Source organism: Bactrocera oleae, chromosome 6 (genome assembly GCF_042242935.1).
Source record: "Bactrocera oleae isolate idBacOlea1 chromosome 6, idBacOlea1, whole genome shotgun sequence".
Lineage (NCBI taxonomy): Eukaryota > Metazoa > Arthropoda > Insecta > Diptera > Tephritidae > Bactrocera > Bactrocera oleae.
The window spans coordinates 49,502,946-49,524,536 of record NC_091540.1 but is presented as its reverse complement, the minus strand read 5'-3'; the positions used below and the strand labels follow the sequence as shown (position 1 = coordinate 49,524,536).

General features: G+C 31.4%; 1 protein-coding gene across 3 annotated transcripts in view; it reads right to left on the bottom strand.

Annotated features, from left to right (window-relative positions):
* Fife (regulating synaptic membrane exocytosis protein fife) overlaps positions 1-19,935 on the bottom strand; it is a 231,038-nt gene extending 211,103 nt beyond the window's left edge. For all 3 annotated transcript variants that reach the window (XM_070111821.1, XM_070111823.1, XM_070111822.1), the window contains exons 1-2: positions 19,774-19,935; positions 11,493-12,066 (exon numbers count right to left, since the gene is read on the bottom strand). The gene's annotated coding sequence lies outside the window, so the exon portion shown is untranslated. The remainder of the gene's footprint in view (positions 1-11,492; positions 12,067-19,773) is intronic.
* Between the last annotated feature and the right edge of the window lie 1,656 nt (positions 19,936-21,591).

Genomic DNA, 21,591 nt, shown 5'->3' with positions numbered 1-21,591 from the left:
AGCTCACTCATACACACTGGTGCGCTGTCTTATGTTATATCACCTACTTATATATAAAATATGCATAAAGATGAATATTTCCTTGCCCACACGTTTGTAGGCGTGAAAGAGGAAACCACACATACTGGGTCTAAGCGTTGCCTGGCTATTGCCAAATAATAACATATGGCTGCTTTACACGACATGTAATGAGAAAAATGTTTGATTATTTTAGAAATTGAAGGGATCAGCCTTTATACTAACACTGTTGATAACTTCCCCGCTGGCAAGAAAATATCCGCTTCGGTGACATAAACATTTAATTCTTGCCTCCTCCTTGCGAAGTGTCGTAAATCAATTTATCCGAACAAACTCCCAACGACAGTTGGGGTAAGGGACTACTTAGTCGCAATGACCACATCTTACAGGCTAAGCAAATACCCGTCGGTCTTTGTAAATAGAGTACGCAACAGAAATCAATTTCGCAGTACTTTTTGGCAACAACTTTTGTCTGTGCGGCTTTAGAACTTGTCTGATACCCTCAAAACGCTTTGCGCTGCTCAAAAGCGAACAATTAAAAGTAAATATTTGGTTTATTTAAATGAACAAATGACAGCGAAGCTTAAAGAGAAAGTTTGTGTGTTTGTCTATAAAATATGCTGCTACTCAAAAGTCATAACACTTCAATGAGATGCAAACGGAAGTTTCGAAACCCTAATAGAGTTGTAATAAACCATACATTTAACCTAATTTTATGCATATTTACTCTTGTGTTCATTTAAAATTAAGTAAAAACATTAGAAACGGGACTTAAAGGATTGAGTTCTGGTGCAATCGAACTTCATATTCTCTCACATTTTGTAAGAAAGGAAAGAGTGAAAATATTTGTAGGTGCCAACAAAATTTATGTAAAAGAAAAATGGCGAAGCTGAAAGTCTGCATATTGAGTTTAAAGGGAACCGGTTACTGCTATTAGAATAACTTGTATATTAACCAGTATATTCGGCATAAAGTTAACCAAGGAGGAAGAAATTGTTATAGATATTAAGTATATGGCGAATAGAGCAAGCAAAATTTAATCGGCAAACATGTTATAGATATAGCTAAGCCTAAGTGGAGTCAATTTCTAACTTGCTCAAAAAGCAAGCAAGTTTCATGAATAGAATATCGGCAATGCATGCCGACTATACAAATTCAAAAACAAAAATGACGTAGTAACTCTAGTATGAGTGCTAATAGGCGATAAACTAGTATTAGCATACCACGACTCACATATTTTCGGCATTAAACTACCATATAGTATATACATTATAAGACGGTCAGTTAATTTTGCTAAGATATCTTACATAGTGTCTAATATAATATATACGGTATAAAGCCAACCAAACGTATGAAAATCTTATATTAGGTATATGGGAGATGGGGGTAGTATTGAATCGAATTTATCTACTTTTGGTATACTACTTATTATTATTAGAAAAAGATGCTCTCTGAAATTCTTTAAGATATCTCACATACCATCATCAATATATAAAGAGTAAAATCAAGTAGTTGTTTGAACATTCTGATACTAGTTATATAGAGGCAAGGGCAAGTTTTGACCAGATTTTATTTATTTTAGTTAGAAAAATGCACCGTTACTAAAAAACACGTTCTCCCAATTAAATTAAAATAATTCTCATACTTTCCGATACATGAGGTATCAAGTCAACCGGAAGTTTGAATATCTTTCTATAAGTTATATGTAGGCTAAAGGAATTATTGATCTGACTCAACCTATTTTTATAGGCAGACTATTATCATGTTGTGAAATGTTTTGTCCCGTTATATTTATTGTGTACTGTAACTTGAAAAAATCAGATGAAATGTAAAATTAAGTTATATGGGAAGTAGGAATGGTTGTTGTCTTATTTCGTCCATTTATTAGTGTCAAGGTAATACTGCTTTCCGAATTGGGTTTAAATCAGTCGGGTAGGTCCCGAGATATGGGTTTTCACTCAATGGTGGGCCACGCGTAGCGTCCATATTTGACACCGGTATATTAAACTTATTAGGTAGAGGGGCCACGTCCACTCTTTAAAATTTTTTTCAACCATAGATATCAATACTAAAACGCCTTGGCTGCTAAGTAACATGAGTAAAAATGTCATCATCGAAATATTCAAATTTTTACTCAAAAGACCGCTTGCACGAACGGACAGACACTCACTTGGAATTTAAGTTGTCTCATCATTTTGATCATTTATATATATGCCATATATATCCCTATATCTAACTGTATTATTTTTAGGTAATACAAACAACCATTCGGTGCATAAAAATATTATACTCTGAAGCAATGTTGTAAGAGTACAGAAAAATTGCACGACATATTACTAGTAAATTTTTACTTAACTAACAAGCACATTGAAAGTTTCCTAAATTTGATGAATGCCCCAATAATTGAGTTGTCAGATGTTTATTATTAACATCCGACGGAAAAATTGTTTTACAAAATAATTAATTCATCCTATTTTACTATTTACATGTGTTATTTTTCATCGCCACACGGGCATACGGTTAAATGAATAAATGGAATTTATATTTCGTAAAAGAAAGAAAAAACTAAAGTAACTGTACTGCTCTTGTTTGACCGCAAAAGGCTAACCGGAAATTATACTAAAAGCTCTTGTGGCACACATTTCGCCAGCTCCACCCACGACGAGCACACTGTCCGACACGCACATACCTATACTAATATGCACTTGCATTAATCAAATGACTAAATAACTGACCAACGTTGACTGTGTGCCGGAAATGAGTTACCCAACGCTTGCCTACATTTGCATATGGACGGTTGGTGAGGTGCTGGTGGCAACCACTTGGGTTAGAGACATTTACCCGTGACGGATATATATGCGTTGGTGGATATGAGGCAAAGGTCAATGGGTCGCCAAGGCAGTTTATTAAGCAGTCGGGTGTTTTGGAAAATGTGCTGTAAAAGAGTTCGTGAATTTTGTATAAATTATGGAATTACTTACGTGAGTTCACGCATGTTTAGCTCACATTATTTCATAGCGGTTTTTTTTCCATTCAAAGGCGCTAATCACGCTCAGTTTAATGTTTGAAATGAAATTTGTATGAAATATTAATAAGTACAAAATATAGCTTCAAACCAGCAGTATTGGTGGTCTCTTAACAGTGTGAAGGCAATGATTTTAAGAAACAGTTTTTTCAGAAACGGTTTCAGAAAAGTTGAATTTGTTTATTATAAAAGTATTTTCGTTCTTTCAGACAAATTATTGGAAAAACTCGTAATTTCATATATAATAAATTACAAACTTAAGCATTTATTTAGCAAAAATACTAAGCTTATAAAGTTTCCAGAGTCTCCAGCTTTGAAGATATGAAATGTGGTACCAGAGAGTAGTAGTTAACAGAGAAATAGGAAGGGCGTCGATAGCTTTAAAAGTTTGGGTCATGTGTATTAAAAGATTTTTCAGTAAACCCAGTCACTGCATTATCCCTTTAGTACATTTATTTTTTTTTAAGTATTATGCATAAGAGGTGTAAATGAATATGGAATTGAAAATGCCTAAAATGAAACTAAAAATACAAAGCAGAAAATAAATTATGCGCCTGTTGGGGTCCTTTCATTTTATACAGTTGAAATGAGAAGTTTTTTTTTCATTCGCCAGTCATTATGGTTTAACCAAAAGTAATTCTATTGTCAAAAGTTAAAGCAAATTTTGACACAACTGTGTAGAAAAGAATATAATCCAAACAAACAAACGACCTCTGAAAAATTGGAATCATTCTTGATTTTCCTTAAAAAGTCTTAAATAATTTAGAAAAATAGCCATTATTCATACTATTTGATATATACTATTTATTTATCTGAAAATAAGACACATATCATTCAGTTTAAACTTATAAGTCGAACCAGTGACTTTTTATTTTTGCCTGAGTCAAACTAAATTTGTGCTGAGTGTTATCTTAGGTATTCGAAACGATCATTCGTAAGCTTTGCTAAAATCCGTACTAGCCACATGAGCACCGATTCGATGTTCAAGAAAAGTGTTAGGTTGAAAAAAAACCATATAATATAATAATAAGCAAATACACACATTAACTTGCATTAACTGCACCGAATATAAAAAGTTGTTTTTATTTTATCGATCAGTTTGTATAAATACTATGTTATTATCATCATCATAATCATTACTTCAGGTATAAATATGTATACAGACGGATATGGCTAAATCGACTCAATTCGTCACTCTGATCATTTAAATATATATGTACTTTATAGGATCAGTGAAGTTTTCGTTAAAGTGTTAGAAACTGTTCAATGGGCAAAATGATTTTGGATGAGCTAAAGCTATTAAAGGATGTGTATCGTTCATGGAAATTTTAGTATGTGAAAGTACTGTGAAAAATGGTCCCATATGAGCTCAAAATAAACCTTTTCAATGTTTGTCTAATGAAAAGATAGCGAAATATTATGAATTAATTACTTGTAGCGCTCTCCATATAATGAAGTCTCTCAGGGGGAAAAGCTTTTGTAAAGAAGCATACTGAGTCTTTTTACTATCTGTTCTACCCCATAAAATAATTAAAACTTTAAATGATTTCGTTAAAATTTGGAAGCGGCATTGCTTAAATTTGTCTAACCCAGCCACTGACTTACTTACATACTTGCAAATACGTATAACTACTTGTATATACATATATAAAGCATTTTTAATGAGCCCTGTCTATTTTTGAGTTCATCATGGATGTGTCATTTAACGAAAAAATTACTCATTTTATTTACATTCAAATAAAAACGGCACATTTTGTTTGACGTAAAAAAGCATTTAGAATTTCAAAAAACCAGCGAAAGACAGCACCAAAACACAATAAAAGCATTTAACTGTAATCAGCAGCAACAAAAGCGAAGCAATTCATTCGCAATGAGCTCACGCACACTCACACATGCGTTTTTTATATTTACAACATAACTAAACTTTAGTCTACTCAACTTTCACTTTTTACGCAATTTGCAACCATAACTGTTGTCACTGTACACATTTCCCGTTATTCCTTTTCAGGGATGTGTGTTTTCGCTAACACAGCCACTAGAGTAGAAATGATTCGAATGAGCAATGCTGCCGCCCCACACACGCCAACACATTGACAACTAAATAGAGAACTTGCACACAACAATAACAACGGATACAAAAAGTGCTAACGGCATTGAAATGTGTGAAGCGAAACAATAACACTCATACACCCCGTTGTGCTGCTGACTGCGGTTTTGGACTACAATATTTCACTGTGTTGGCCGCGAGTGTGTGAGTAACGGTAAGCGCTGTAGCAGAATATGGGCGATGAGTGCGCAGAGACCACCAGTTGCTGTGGCAGAGTATCTTCTATTAACAAAAACAAAACCTTTCACACATGTGGAGGCTGATTGCCAAGTGTGAAAAACAGTGGGTGTGTTTGTTTGTATGTAAGTATGTGTGTCTTTTCACATATGTGTAGGTTTTTGTATAGTTAAAAGTGTAGTGTGTATGAAAAAAAGTTACAAAGCGCTGAAAAGCATAACAATGACAGGATTTGTTGATGCTCGGCTGGGACCGCTTGTATGTAGACTATTTATGGTAGTTCCGGACAGAAGAGAAGTCTGTTGGAAATTTTCTAAAAAAAAAATGTTATTCAAAAATTCAAAAATCTTAAATCTTTCTGAAGATACAGTTTTCATAGGTGAGGAAACTTCCACAAAAACAGCTGTACCGTTCGACTTGAAATTTTTGACACGACCTTCTTAAATATATTTGTCAGGTAATCATCGAAGCGATAACATTTTTGATAATAATTTCGATTTTTTAACCACTCAGAAGTGAATAGGAACCCTTTCTGCGATCATTAACTGTATTGAAATATTGTTATAGCTTTTTTTTTATAAGCTGCCACCAAGTTTGTAGGTTATTGTGAAAAAATTGTTATACATTTAATGTTCAAAGTATTGCCCAGCGGAAGCTACGATGTTTGCCCATCTTTTTGGCAGTTTGTGGATCCCATCCCAAAAGAACTTCTCCGGCTTGGAGGTCAAGAAAGAATCGAGTCAATTTCTGATACCCTGTTCTGAAGTGAAGCGTACTCCGGTGAGGGCATTCTGCATTGATCTGAACAAGTGGTAATCGGAAGGTGCTATGTCTGGGCTATAAGGCGGGTTAGGTAGAGCTTCCCACCCACAGTTTTCCAAATAGTTTTTAACTGGCCTTGCAACATGTGGCCGCGCGTTGTCATGATGAAAAATTATTGATTCATGTCTGGTCGCATATTCTGGTCGTTTTTCCGCGATGGCCTTTTTCAAACGAATCAATTGTTTTCGGTAGAGGTCCCAATTAATTGTCTGACCCGATTTCAATAGCTCATAATAGAACACACCCTTGTGGTCCCACCAAATACATAGCATAACCTTGGCACCATGGATATTCGGCTTTGCTGTGGATATCGATGGTTGGCCGGGCTTCACATACGATCTCTCATTTTTCATCGCCAGTGACAATCCGATGCAAAAATTACTTCTTTTGGTGGCGTTGAATCAACATTTCCGACATTCAGAATCGACGTTCGACGTCTCTTGTCTTTAATTCATAAGGCACCCAATTTCCAAGCTTCTGGATGAATCCTAATGATTTTAATCGTCTGAAAACGGATGATTAATCAACTCCTAATACTTTTGCAAGTTCTTCTTGCATCTGGCATGCATCTGCGGCGAGCAATGTCTCCAATTCTTCGTCTTGAAAGTTTTTTGGCTGTCCGGGTCGTTCTCCGTCGTCTAAGTCGAAATTGCCACTTTTAGACCGTGCAAACCACTTTTGGCATGTTCGTTCTGCTAAAGCATGGTCACCATAAACGTCCAGTAAAATACGATGGCTTTCGGTAGGACTTTTCTTCATGTTAAAGTAATGAAGAAGAATTCCTCGCAAAAACACTTTATCTGGTACAAATTTCGACATTTTCAAATGAATGAAATAAATTGTTGTTCACGCTAAAATAAATGGCATCTACTGAAAACGACGCGAAGTGACAGTACCTTAGAAATAAATATAGCAACAGATGAATACGACGCGAAATAATACTAGTAGAGCCCTGTCTTAGATTATTATATAATTATAGAAAAGAGCATATTCAATACTTTCATAAATAAATTCTTAATCTGAACACTTGAAAAAACCTAAATTTGCTAAAATATTCAAGGCAAAAGAAAAATTATGTTGTTATGTAGAGCTGTGTTATTGATAACTCTTTCTTCCAAAAAAAAAATAGATAAAAATTTTTTCACCCACATAACTTTCTTCAGACTCGTTTTAATACTCTTTTGAATTTATATATATTAAGTATCTCTCCAGTGCTTTAACGATCATAACTTAAAGTAAAAGCTAAAATCTTCGCATTCTGGGAAAACGCCCAGCAAATTTTCTAATACTGTTAAGGATAAAAGTGGTCAGCCGGTTTTTATGCACCAAAAATAATATTTCATATGAATGGTGATGTGCTTTGAAAACGTTCGTTCTAAAAAGTTTACAAATAAAAGCGAAGAAACGTCTGAAAATACACAGTGAGAAGCATCGAGAGGCTTCAACGTGAGTTCAAATATGAACGCAAACACTTTGAACTGAAAAATATATAATGAAATGTTGAAATAATATTTTATAGCATTTTTTAAAAATTACAATTTTCAAAAATTATTTTCTAATAAAAATAATAATTTTCTAATAAAACTGAAAAATATATAATGAAATGTTGAAATAATATTTTATAGGATTTTTTAAAAATTACAATTTTCAAAAATTATTTTCTAATAAAAATAAAAATGTCTAATAATACAAAAAGTGATATAAAAACTTTGTTAAACATGATGCCTACATTTTTCACAAAGCAAGTATTTTTTTTATCTAAAATCTCAATCTATTTTTTGCAGAAAAAAAAAACTTACTCAAATTAACCATACTAGGTAGGACGGACTAGAAAAAATAATTGTAATATCTTACTTGACTTCTTCTTCTGCCTAGGCTGCTAAGTATGGACACAATGAATATTAAGACTATTGAACTATTCTAGCATTTCTTATATAGACGCTTCAAATCTCACATTTTCACATCATACAAGTATACTTCCTGCCAATATTTCAACAAGCTACAGTCGCCAACGGTTCAATATGCCGTCGAGTACTAGCGCCTCTAAGGAGATTAACAAAAATTAAAATCCTAAAAATTAAACTCTATATATTTCTTACAGGAAACGCCAGCAACAAACGCTATGGTATATGGTATGGTATACTAGGGTACATACATACATACGTGTACTCAAACATCAACTTGCAAAAACAGGCGCACACGGCGCTCGCATTTCCGCTGGGAAAATTACCAATGATGGCATTTTCATTTCCATTTTCATTTCATTTCACACACATTTGCACAAGTATTGTTTAGCTTTTTTTGCTTTTGTTGCCCTTTTGTTGTTATATTGTGGGTTTTATTTGTTGTGGACTTTTGTGCGGTAATGAAAGCGAAATCTCTCGTTTAGAGCGCAGCAAATTGAAGCAAAAAAGAGATAAATAAAGCAAACAAGCGCATAGCTGACTTAATGTAAATGTGTGTGTTGCAGCCTACATATGTGAATGTGTATATGTTTGTGTTTTACGACTGCGGAAAGTGGTAAAGTGTAAACAAAAAGTGAGCCCAGCTCATAAAAATTCATTAAAATTGTGTACATATGTACTTGTTATTGTTGTTGTTGATCGCTTCAAATGAATAGCGTAATGCTTACACAAATGTGTGTGTGTGTATATGTTTTCCTAGAAGGAATTAGGCCAACACACGCTTTTCAGTTTATCTTTTTTGTCTGTGTGATTATTCATTAAAATTTGTTTTTGGTGACCAACTAAAAATAGCAGAATATGTGAAAAGTTATTTTTGTGCTGGTTGTAGCTTTGGTAAAAAAGTTGATTGAATACGAGAGATTTACAGTTGTACAGTTGTAAATAACAAGCGCTTGTAAGTAGTTATTTAATGCTGTGATAAATATTGCGAAATGAAAAATAAAACTTTGTGACTTTTTAGTTTTTCTACTTTTGCTGGTGGCAGCTACCTTTAGAAAATGTTTAATTATCCCTTAATTTTCACAGCAGTAATTTTTCTATTATTGTATGATTACGGGCAAACATTCGAAACTAAAAGTCTTGTTTAACGCATTAAAATTCAACTAGGCAACTTTTAATACAATTAAAAAAATTTTGATTTATTCTTTCTTATTTTTTAAGATTTGCATTTGCAATATTTATTTTTCAGAAAAATATTTAAATATATATGGTAATTTTTAAAGTAAATTAGTATTTTAAGTTATTGCATAGCTTCTATCGCGGGCTTTGAGCGCGGGGACTGAATCAAGAAATTCCGTAACGGAAATAAACCTAACACGATCACAAAGTATGCGCGAAATGTTTGCATACTTTTAGGCGTATTTTCGCATATCTCAAACTCAACAAATCAATTAAACAGACAGCAGGATGATGCAAAAATAATAATACTTAAGATACAATTTTTTTAATGACAAATAAAAATATGGAATTTAATAAAAATTTAATTAATAAAAATAAATTATTCAATATTCGGAGTCATAATATTAGTAACATTATTATTATTTTCGTAAATAGCTACCCCACCTTTTGCAACAGCATCTCGTTTGAATTGAATAATACAATTGAAATTAGATATTTCAATCGGATTATCAATGGTAACAAATTTCCGATTCGATTTCAACATCAATTTTGCTGATAAAATATCAGAGCGGTTGACAACTTTTCTTTCGGAAAACTTGAATTTGAAAATGAATAATGGTTTACAAGAATCCACAACAGAATATGGGACCACCGGTATTTTCCAGATATTTAGAGGGTATAAAGTCTTAAACTTATGTTTCTTATTTCAATTACCATAAACCTATACCTTCAATGATAAATATTCCTGGATAACCTACATTTATTGCAAGATAATAAAAATATTTTAAACAATATTAACTGCTTATTTATTCTATACAAAAAAAATATTTTCTTATCGATCACCACGCTCAAAAAGTGTAAATTGAATTAATATCAAAGAAAGAAAAATTACTTCATAAATAAATAATTATAATTGCATAAGTTGATAAAAAATGCTATGCAATAGCTTTACCGCGGCAGACCCCGAGTGCCACACGTACTTTTTTTAATTCCACAACATTTCACTCAAATTTTTATTTGGCTGAAACGATTTTTGATAGATTATTCGTGTAATACTTAATAGTATTCAGGTACCACAATGAAACAGCGTACTCAGGTGTTCAATTGGAATCCGTATTTGGAACGACTTTTTAACATTATCTAACATGTTACCCATAGGTGTGTTTTAGAAGGATTTGAAAAGTGAACATCGCTTACTAAATTGTTTCAACTAAACTTTTCTTTGACATTTCATTATACAGTAAGAAAGTGCCGTACAAATACATTTTTCCCTCAAATTCTTCATTTTCTTTTCTTAATTTTATTTTTAACCGCACAACTTGTGCTTTTGTGTCAAACACACATTTAAAAGGCATACTGTAATAAATACTTTCACTCAGCAAAAGCGAATTTAATTAAGGGAATATGCCTACTCCACTTGCGCTTTCACTTGTGTCATTGCTGTCAAGAAAAGCTTACCCAGTTTGCAATTTTAATTCTGACAAGCATCGCCACATGACAGGCAATTCACAGCACGTGCTTGCACTGTGTAGTCCACACACACCGAAACAGACCTAAGCATATACAACGACATGCACATATGGCTTAATAGGCCGCTTTTGCATTTCTTTTGTTTCTTCATTTTTGTTTCGGTCTGCCACAGAATCTTTGAATTTTATTAAAACCAAATGAAGTGGTTTATGCTTATTATATAATTACGGGTGTGTATGTGAGCATGTCATTTTGCAGCAAAAGCTCTTATTGAGAGAGTATTTAGCAGAAATAAAAAAAATGTTAGTCATAACAACATGTTGCTCATACGCACCGTTGTTCGAAATGAAGAAAAATGCAGTGGAACACTTTTGTGTATTTATAAGGAAATATATGTATATATATGTGCATACAAGATCAGGGTAAATCATGTTTGAGCAATGTAAAAGCTTTATTTCTGATGTGAATATATTGTAAATAAATAGAGAGAAGGATCTCTAGGAGTGAGTAGTCTATGGACACGTGGGCTTGTAAACAAGCTTATTATTTCTTATTATTTCACATTTTTATTCATATTTATATTGTAATAATATATAAATACTTATGCATAGCACTATATAGATAAATATTTTGTTTACAACAGTTCAAATTTTATTTTTATCCTAAATTGTTAACATATTTGGTACACCATATGGTATAAGTAACTTTTCATTTTCGCCCATTCAAGTTACTAATCGAAATTATAAAAAGAAATTAATTTTAAATGTATGTGTGTTTGTGCAAAACTTACCAAATTATATCATATGTCGCCGTTCACACTTGCTGCTGAATTAATTTATTATTACCAAGGAATTCGAAATAGTGTCACTTGTTGGTGCTGTAGTTTATTCGAGTATCTGTTTGTAGCTTAATGTGCATATATAGGTACATGTTATTTTATGTAGTATTTCATGGAATACTTTGTATTTGAATTTATACAATATATATACTGACAATTATTCTCGTATTCACAATTCACTTAATATAATAGTATGGTATATCGGTAGCATTTACACACACAAGTTAAGTTTTTACTTCTTATTCATAGTTGTTTGCTTTGCTTCACTTTCAATAGTAGTTAACAATAATTATAATTTTATCGGATTGAATATATTTTTGAAATTTAGATTTTTTAATTTATTTTTATTCTATTTACATAATTTTTCTTTATTCACACTGTATGTAGACTTTTTTTTTTAATTTTTCATAACTGAGCTAGTTTTTTATTCTTGGTAATAATGCTTTTTATTTTTTACAATTTTATTTTACTGCATATAACTAAAATTATTCGTACGCAATATTACTTCCCGAATTTAAAAGTTCATCTGCAAGAAGTAAATAAATTTGAATTTTATTAACTTTCTTTATTATATATACATAAACTTATTAATATAAAGCACAAAATTTAAATTACGAAAAATGTAGAATAAGTGAAAAAAATGCGGGCTTTCTTTTATTTTATTTCTGAAATGAAATGTGCAATTTAATAAATTAAAGCCAATAACATAGAAAAAAATATTAAAATAAAAATACAAAGCATTTATTAAAATAAATAAAAATTTAAAAAAGTACAACTTAATTTTAGTAATTTTAATTTATATTAAACTTAATTTTATTATTTTCAGTTCAAATCTACATTGATTCAGTATATATATATATTTTTTCAAATATTTTTAAGTTTGCATTAAAAAAATTAATTAAGATAGTATTAATTTAAAAAAAGTTGACAAATATAATAACGTAAATTAAATTTGTATAATTATTTTTTTGTTTTATTTCTGTTTCCGCGCAAAATAAAATATTAAACATGGTATCATTAATGCTTTAAAATATTTATTTATAAAATAATTGTTTTTGTCACTTAATAAAAAAGTTTTTATATCATTTAATTAAAATGCGATAAAGCAAATTCTATAATTAAGGTTCCAAATAATTATACAAATTTTAAATTAATTCCTGCAAACTTAATAACTTAATTCCTGCAAAACTCTTTGCTTTCCTGCTGAGTCACCATTTATTAAGAACCTAGTTTTTAATGAAAAATTTTAAAGAAATTTGTTAAAATTTATTAAAAATAATTTTCAAAAATTATTACAAAATTTTAAAAAATAATATTAAGCAATTTAAAATAACAAAAATTAACGTAATAAATAACAATATATAAAGAGAAAAAATTAAATATTTCGATATTTCTAACTTAACTAAAAGCAAATTAATATAAATAAGATACTTATTATATGATATTAGGAATAGTCTTTTTCCTTTTAAAACCAAAACAAGAAAAAATGTTAATTGTGGTTTAACCGAAGCTATAATACCCTTCACAAATACAAAAGCTCCTTATAAGAACTTGATTCCAATCCTTCAATTTGTATGGCAGCTATATGCTATAGTGGTCCGATATCAGTAGTTCCGACAAATGAGCAGCTTCTTAGTGAGAAAAAGACAGGTGCAAAATTTCAGATCGAAAGCTGAAAAACTGAGAGAGTAGTTTATATATATACATACAGACGGACAGACAGACGACATGGCTAAATCAACTCAGCTCATCATGCTGATCATTTATGTACATATTTTATAGGGTCTCCGACGTTTCCTTCGAGGTGTTACAAACTTCGTAGCAAACTTTATATACCCTGTATGATACTATAAAGTACGCACACGAAAAACTGCGAATTCTAAAACAAAATAATTTTTAGTTAAAAGCTTGGGATTAAAACAAAATAATATTTTCGAATTAAGTGCTTTTCATTCTAGTATTTAATTTTAAAATTATAAATTTTTTTTTAGTTTTCATTAATAATTACATTTGCCAGGACTTTAATTTTATTCTGTGAAAAAACATTTGCAGCTATGTCGTAAATTAAATTTAATTTAAATTGCTTAATAAAGGATATAAACAAGCAAAAACATTAACTTCGCTTGCACCGAAGCTATAATAATAATAATACCGTTTACAAATACAAAGGCTTCTTACAAGAACTTTAATTGGCCAGTTTGTATAGCACCTATATGCTGAAGTGACTCGATCTGAAAGATTTCTTCGGAGATTGCATCATTGCCTTAGGCAATAACCCACGCCAAGTTTCGTTCGGTGTGAAAAGGAAGGACTAGACAATTTTAAAATTTGTTCGAGATTAAAAATAAATATTTTAATCCTACTTAACGCTATGCTCTCCTATAACTTATTTAAAATGTATATAAAAAGAAAATTTAAATTAATTATGAAGAATAATTAACACATAGATAAATAAGACATAAAAATTTATTTGTAATTAACTACAAGTTTTAATGTTTAATATAAAGAATTTACTGACTTTATAAAGCCATCTTTAAGGAAAATGCCACACTTTCCTTTAACACCAATCGATATAATAATTTTAAATAATTACACCCAAAGGATGCTAATAATGCAGCGCATCGGTCATAATTTGACAAATTTAATGCTGTAACAAAAAAACAACCTACTCACACACATACAAACTGAAAGAATGCTAAATCCAATGCTTTTCGGCCATCATTCGTCTTGCACCCCCTCGGCGGCAAGTCATATTCATAGCAAATAAAGATCGACAACCTAGACTTTCGTACCAAATTCAATCACTCGAAGGCACTTCAACGTAAAATCAACAACAAATCCACTTTCCTTTTGATGAAATAGAAAAAAAGAGAAAAGAGAGCAGAATTAAAATCAGTTTAAGTTGCTGTGGAACCCCAAGGTAGGAATTAAACGCGTGACTGCACAAACATAGCCCACGAAATACCTTGTAGCAAACAAAAGGGATTTAAAGCACTAAGCTTGCCACACACTGCTTGCTACACCCCGCTTGCTACCATACTTGCTACGCCCATCTTATATTCTTTTTCGCCTACGCTTCTTTTTCCCCTCTTCTATGCTTTCCTTCGCCATTCGCTTCTTCAACATCGTTGCTTAGTACTCTTTGGCAGGTGAATTTGACCAAAACGTGTAAAGCTTTCCAAACGAACTTTTCTGCGACCACTTATAGCAAACGCATACACACATATACATACAAACACACATACATGTATGCATGCATAGTTGAGCAGTTGCTCGCTTGCCTAACTGTCTACTTGGCAACCTGTCTGTCAATTCAGTTGTCTGCATGAATGATTGAGCAGACGGTCCAGTTATTGGTCATTCGCTTTAATGCTTATGTGTGAGTGTGAGTATACTGTTACTTTTATTATATATTGATGCATACACATATATACATACACATGTATGTGCTTGTCAGTGCGTTTTGCAGTTATAAGTAAAGGTCTCTAAAGGTAAAAATATTCAAAACGCAAATTGAAATTGAGTGAGTACACTGAGGCAAACAGATTTTGTTTGAATAGGCAAAATAATCCGGAAAATTAAAATTTTCAGAAATCTAAAAATCATAAACAAGCAAAAATGGGTTAAATTGTAAAGCGCTTTGTTTGCACTGGAAAAGTTTGCGACAAAAATTAAATTTTGCATGAATAATACTCAACTTTTTAGGCTGTTTTTGCTATTATTCTTGTAGCAGTATTTAAAATACTCTATAAAATACAAAAGCAGTTGATTTTATTATTTCACCATTTGCCATAAAATATTTTTCATTGCCGAAAAGGCAGCCCCTTAAAACTTCAACCACCTCAAATAACAAATTCCGTTTGAAATATTAAATTTTAATGAAAAAACAAGAAAAAACGTAAACTTCAGTTGCACCGAAGCTATAATACCCTTCACTAATACAAAAGATTCCTTATGATGAGCTTCATTCCGATCGTTCAGTTTATGTGGCAGCTATATGCGATTGTGCTTCGATCTGAAAAATTTCTTGCGCCGTTGCCCTTGACAATAATGCGTTCATAATTCCTTGAAGAAATCTCGTCAAATGCAAAAGTTTTCCACACACATACTTGATTCTGAACATACTATATATGTATATATATATTTTATGGGGTACCGACGTTTCGTTCTCGGTATTACAAACTTTGTGGTAAACCTTATATCGTCTGTGTAGGGTATAAGTATATATTTACTCAGCAAAGCTATTTATAAAATTTGTTTTCCAACAACTTAGTCTCACAAATGACGAGTTCAAGTTCAAAGAATGTGTTTCAAGGTCAGCAAATTTTATACTCAAGCGCTTTTGAAAGACATCTAAGACGCGGCGCGCACAAACACTCACTTATGCATACACGCAGCCATGGCTATTATAAAAGTATTATATATGCCAAGTACATAATTAACATGTAATTTTCACATATGCTTTCAATCAGGCGCTCACACACACACACACAGCTTAAAGAAAGAAGTGGTTTCATTATGATGCTTGGGAGCATATAATCTACTAAAAGGTTATGTAAAGAAATTGTGGATATTTAATTAACCAAGATATATATAATATACCTACACAAGCTTCCATTTTTCTCTGACATTCAATGTTTTAATATTTTCAGATTATTTCTAACATTCCATTGGAAACTTTTGTGCGATTATTTTTCATAACATTTAATCTAGACTTACAAGATATGAAGACCACATTGAATGGAGCGGTGATATCGACTTACCAATTTTAAAACATCGATTTTTTATTTTGCATATATGGTGCATCGAATATACATTTTTTTGATTGTATATTATACAAAGTTGAAATTGAAATTTTTTATTAAAATTCGATTTTCTATTAACTGAGACTATAAAAAGCAGCATCGACTATATATACCACTAACATATACGAATATTGTGACCACAGACGGAATCAATAATCCTTATCTCTACTCACTCATTACTTGAATACGTACATAACATATAACTAGTAGTGAGAGAATAGTAAAAAATATATTGATATATTATATATTGAATGTAGGTATATGTAAAAGTACGTTAACAAGCTCATTGCTGTTTTTAGATTGAAAGTTATCGATATCTCAAAAACTGAGGGACTAGTTCGCATATATGCAGACGGACAAACAGACAGACATTTCTAAATCGACTCAGCTCGTCATGCTGCTCAATTATATATATGTACTATGTAGCGTCTACAATGTTTTCTTTTGGGTGTTACAAGGTATAAATATGGCCAAATATCAATACTATTTATAATTGAAGAAGCAATTTGCATGAAATATTGCTACATGAAAATACTGTTTGCTTAGTTTCTCACCTTTGTTAATATTTCTATTGCAAAATCAATAATATACCGTTACTGAATTTGAAATTCGTGAGTAGTTTTTGTTTCAATATTTTAAATTTATTTTGAGCTTAAATTTTTTTTTAGCATTTCTCCATTCTTTTAACTCATAGATTCTTACAAAGACGTTATTAGTAATGCCCTTACAGTGTGTGGTGAATATTACCGAAAGGATTCACAGCTAAAAATCGTTTTTATTGCATTTCAACACTTTTTATATTTAATTTCTCCAATTGATTTCTTTGCTCTGATTATAAATAAGTTTCTTTTTAATGTTTCACCACTTCAGTGTCACTTTTCACAAAGTATCTAAATATTCTGAAACATGTCAATACACGCATTTAAAATAAAACTTAAATTTCAACATTAAACATTCAAATTTATTTTAAGCCTTTGGATAAACAAAAATATTAAATTCGAAGCTGCAAAAATATATATATGTATGTATGTATGTACTGTTCATTAAAATTAAAGTACGCCAACTTCTTTTTCGTCAATGTTTAATTATTAATTAATTTTTTTTTATTATTTTTTCATAAGTATTTTGAAAAGCATAACACAATTTTTTTAACTAGAAAATTCGAAATTTCGAATATATATTCGTTAATAGAATTTCGAAGTACGCGGAACGCCAATCTTTTTTAATTGATCTTTTTATATTTATTTAATACATTTTTGACAATTGATTTTTTTTTTAAACAACACTTTTGAAATCATTATTTTCCACTAACAAAAGATATGTAAATATTTCTTGAAAAATTTCGTTTAAGCATTATTTCTATATAAATTTTCCTCGGACTCTGTTTTCAAATTTTACCAATTATATTTAAAACATTCTAAAAAATATTTTTTAGGAAACTTTTATTTATATTCAAAAAATTTTTAAATTATTATATTTTTTACTTAATTGAAAAACTGAGATCCTTATTTTTTAATAAAAGAAGATAAATGTTTTTTGAAATTTTTTTTTTAATAATTTATACTTTTTACAAACTTTTTTTTTACTTAGTTTTTTTCTTTGACAAATTTTATACGAAATATTATAAAAAATAAAATGATCAAGTTTTCATTGAAAATTAAATTTTTAAATTACAAAAATTCCTTAAAATTTTCAAAACGCACAATTTAACAAATTTTTTTACTTAACGCAAACTATTTTCAATTCGATTTATTCTATTAGTTATCGTTAGTATATTTTTTCTTAGTTGTCATAGTTTTTCTTTAATTTGTTATTTGCAATAATTTTGCAATTAGATTTTATTAAAATTTTATTTATATTTTTTGAGTCCTAATTTCTAAAATAAATTATTAAAATCGTATCGTATAATTTGTGCTACTGTAATTAAAAATTACTTCAAAATTACTTAGTTAGACATTTTACCTGTTTATAGTCTTATGCTATTGCTTTTTTTTGGCATTTTTTTATATTTTTTTGTTAGTTTGCAAAATTTTTATATTTATCTTCTGAAAATGCAAAGAATTCTTTTTAACTATTTAATTAGAAATCAGAAATATTTTTTTTTCTTTGATTATTTCTTGTTTTTAAGTCTTTATCTAGCGCAAGCAATTGTTATTTAATTTTTGTGTTTTTTGTTTTTTTTCTTTTTTAGTTTAAAGTTCTTTTCTTTTACAGCTTCTTAAAATGCAAATTACTGCGTTTTTAAATATTTAATTAGAAATCTCTCTTTTTTTGGAATTTTTTTTAAGTCGTTAAGAATCATATCTTCTTAAAGCGCAAATTTTTTGTTTTTTTTACCAAAAATGAGAAATCTGAAATCCTTTTTTTTTTGAAAATTTTTTATTTTTTAGTTTATTTTAGAATTTTTTTTATTATATCTTCTTAAAGCTCAATTAATTTTTTTTTACTAATTAATGTTAAATCTGAAATATTTTTTTAGTTTCAATTTTCAGTTAAAGTCACCTTGAAAATAATGCAACTTTTGTTTTGCAGTTCAGTCTTATTCAAGAAATACCAAATTTCATAAATTTATAAACATAATATACCTATGTATATTGAAGTTTGCATTGTACTTGTATGTTAAGTATATTAAAACCTAATAGAATCAACTGAGAAAATGCATCAAAGAGTCTTAATTCAAACATCTCTTTACCAATAAATATTATGAGCAAATTGTTGGTGTTATTTTATCAAAATTATTTGATATAAAAGTTGAAATCTTCACTAAAACCACTAAACGAAGCTATCAACTCTAATATTAGCTCTTCATTTTGACATCCAGAAACACACACTTCCATTGCCAATTAATTATATTTCGCTTTTCTCAAACAGCATTTTTTAAAAAGTTAGAACAGCAACTTTAACAACTCCACTACACACAAACATTAGCTTTAAATTTCCTTTTGACCTTCATTAACGAAAAACTTCAATAACTCCACTCGCTGGGCACACACATACATAAACACGCGTATATTTTATATATACTATAAATATGTAGATTTAGCTATATTGACGCTGCATTGCACTGCGCTGTTTTTCGAACTTTGTTCAATAGCTGCAGGCAACAACACACCGTTTTTTTTTTCATGACCCAACACTTAGTCACAGGCCAGAAAAAACCAAAAATATATATACATACATACGCATAAATATATAAATATTTCTCTATGTGAGTATATATATGGGGAGCACCCTTCAGGCAAGCCTTTTGCTAACACACCTTTAAAGTAATCGCACATGCACACCGCTAGAGCACACTAACACCACTGCCGCAATAATATATCAAAGTATAATTATACATTTTGCAAAAAGCGCGTATCACCAACACCTGCGCGACACCACCACACACAGTCACATTGCAACACTAACACCAATACTAATGCACTAACAGGTACACTGCTGCCTGCTGATACCACAGGAATACATATGGATGTGTGTGTATGAACTAGTTGCCTCCACTGTTCGCTGTTCTGGCTGAGTTCACTTTCCGCGTTCAGCGACTTATCCTCGCAACGGCTCGACTCGAACTGTGCAAGTGATTGCGAAACGTCGGTTCAGGCTGTAAGCCTGCCTGAAACACCGCACAACCACATACATACACACGCATATGTATATGGGCGCTCTCACCAATCGCCTTGCCAGGCACGGGCCGTCCGTCCTCGTCCGCCACTAAATTCTTAGCGCCACACTACGCTTTCGTGCGGACTCCTGTTTTCGACATTCGTTTGCTGCTGTTTGCCATTCCCACGTAGACGCACACTCGCTAACTCACGGCATAACGCATTCGGCTCGCGCTTAGTTCGGTTCGTTTGATCTCACGGCAAAAGTCCTGTTGCTCCTGTATTTACTCCGTTTACTGCTCCGCCACAACTACCTGCCCCCGTGTTGAAAATCAACAGCCATCATTACTAATATATTCCAAGGAAGTACATTGTTGTTGCGATTGTTGTTGTTGTTGTTGTTGTTGTTCGCGTATGTGTGACACGCATACATTGACAGAGAAGCAACAGTCGATTTTCTGCCTGTCCCGGACAAACTGCCGATTGGGAGCCAAAAACGAAAAATCTACTTATTGCCACTCACGAAGAGCGTTTGAGAGTTAATTGGTTTTGCAAACCATTTCTCTTAATTTTCTATAATTTCTCTTAGAAGTATACAATCAACAGTTTGGAAATTTACAACGATTAAGTTAAACTAATTTGAAACAGATAGAAAGCCACAATAATATATACGCGGCTCACAGTTTCCAGTTTCTTTTAAATACTCCTAAAGATAATACGAGTATATATATCCACTCATTATTTTCGTCCTGGAAATATATGGTTGACTTGGCGTCTCTACTTGACTTGGTGTCTCTACACTGAATCACTGAATGCACACTCTTCAGTTGAAAATATACTTTGAAGTTTATTGCATTAATATCGGGCTTCCATTATTGAAGTACTTTCAAATAGCATCCCAAAGTATCGGGGTAGTTACTGTAGTGAAAGAGACGCTTACTGCCATATGCCAGATATCAATTTCTAAACGAGATCTTATAGTCTCTAGGGATCGATTTGAATTTAATACACCCTCAGTTGTGTTTTTTTTTTGCGATAGCCTTTTTGTGCCCAATATGCAGAATACTACCCACGTTAGTGTCTTTTGAAGTGCCTACTGTTGCAATCGGTATCGGACAATAAGATATCGTAGGCTTTTGTTCAGCTATCTTTCTTGGTTTACAGGGCATATGGATCTGGCTTATAAAAACCTGACGAGCGACCACGTTGAGACCCCTTAAACAATTTTTTGTCGATTGCCATCGAAGAAGAATAGTAACCATATGTAGCATTCAAGCACTATTTATTTTCACACTCCAAAAACAAGAGTCGAATCACCGACCAATCTTGCTAATATAGAGCTTCGCTGGGTAGAAATTTCTAGACTTATAGGAAGAATATCGTTAGGCTGAACATCCAGAGTGTACCTGACAATCATATCTCAAACTTGTCTGACAATTCAACACCATCTTACGGTATAAGCTCATGCCAAGCATTTACATGCAAGCAACTCTCTTCGATTTAAGCCTTCAGCCGGGAAATGAAATGAGAGCAAGATTTAGAGAGCGCTGGCAAAATGCGCAACAGGGGCATTAAAATCGTGTGTATGTACACAAACGCATATAGCTAAAAACAACAAAGTTAAAACACAAAAGATAATAAAAGCAA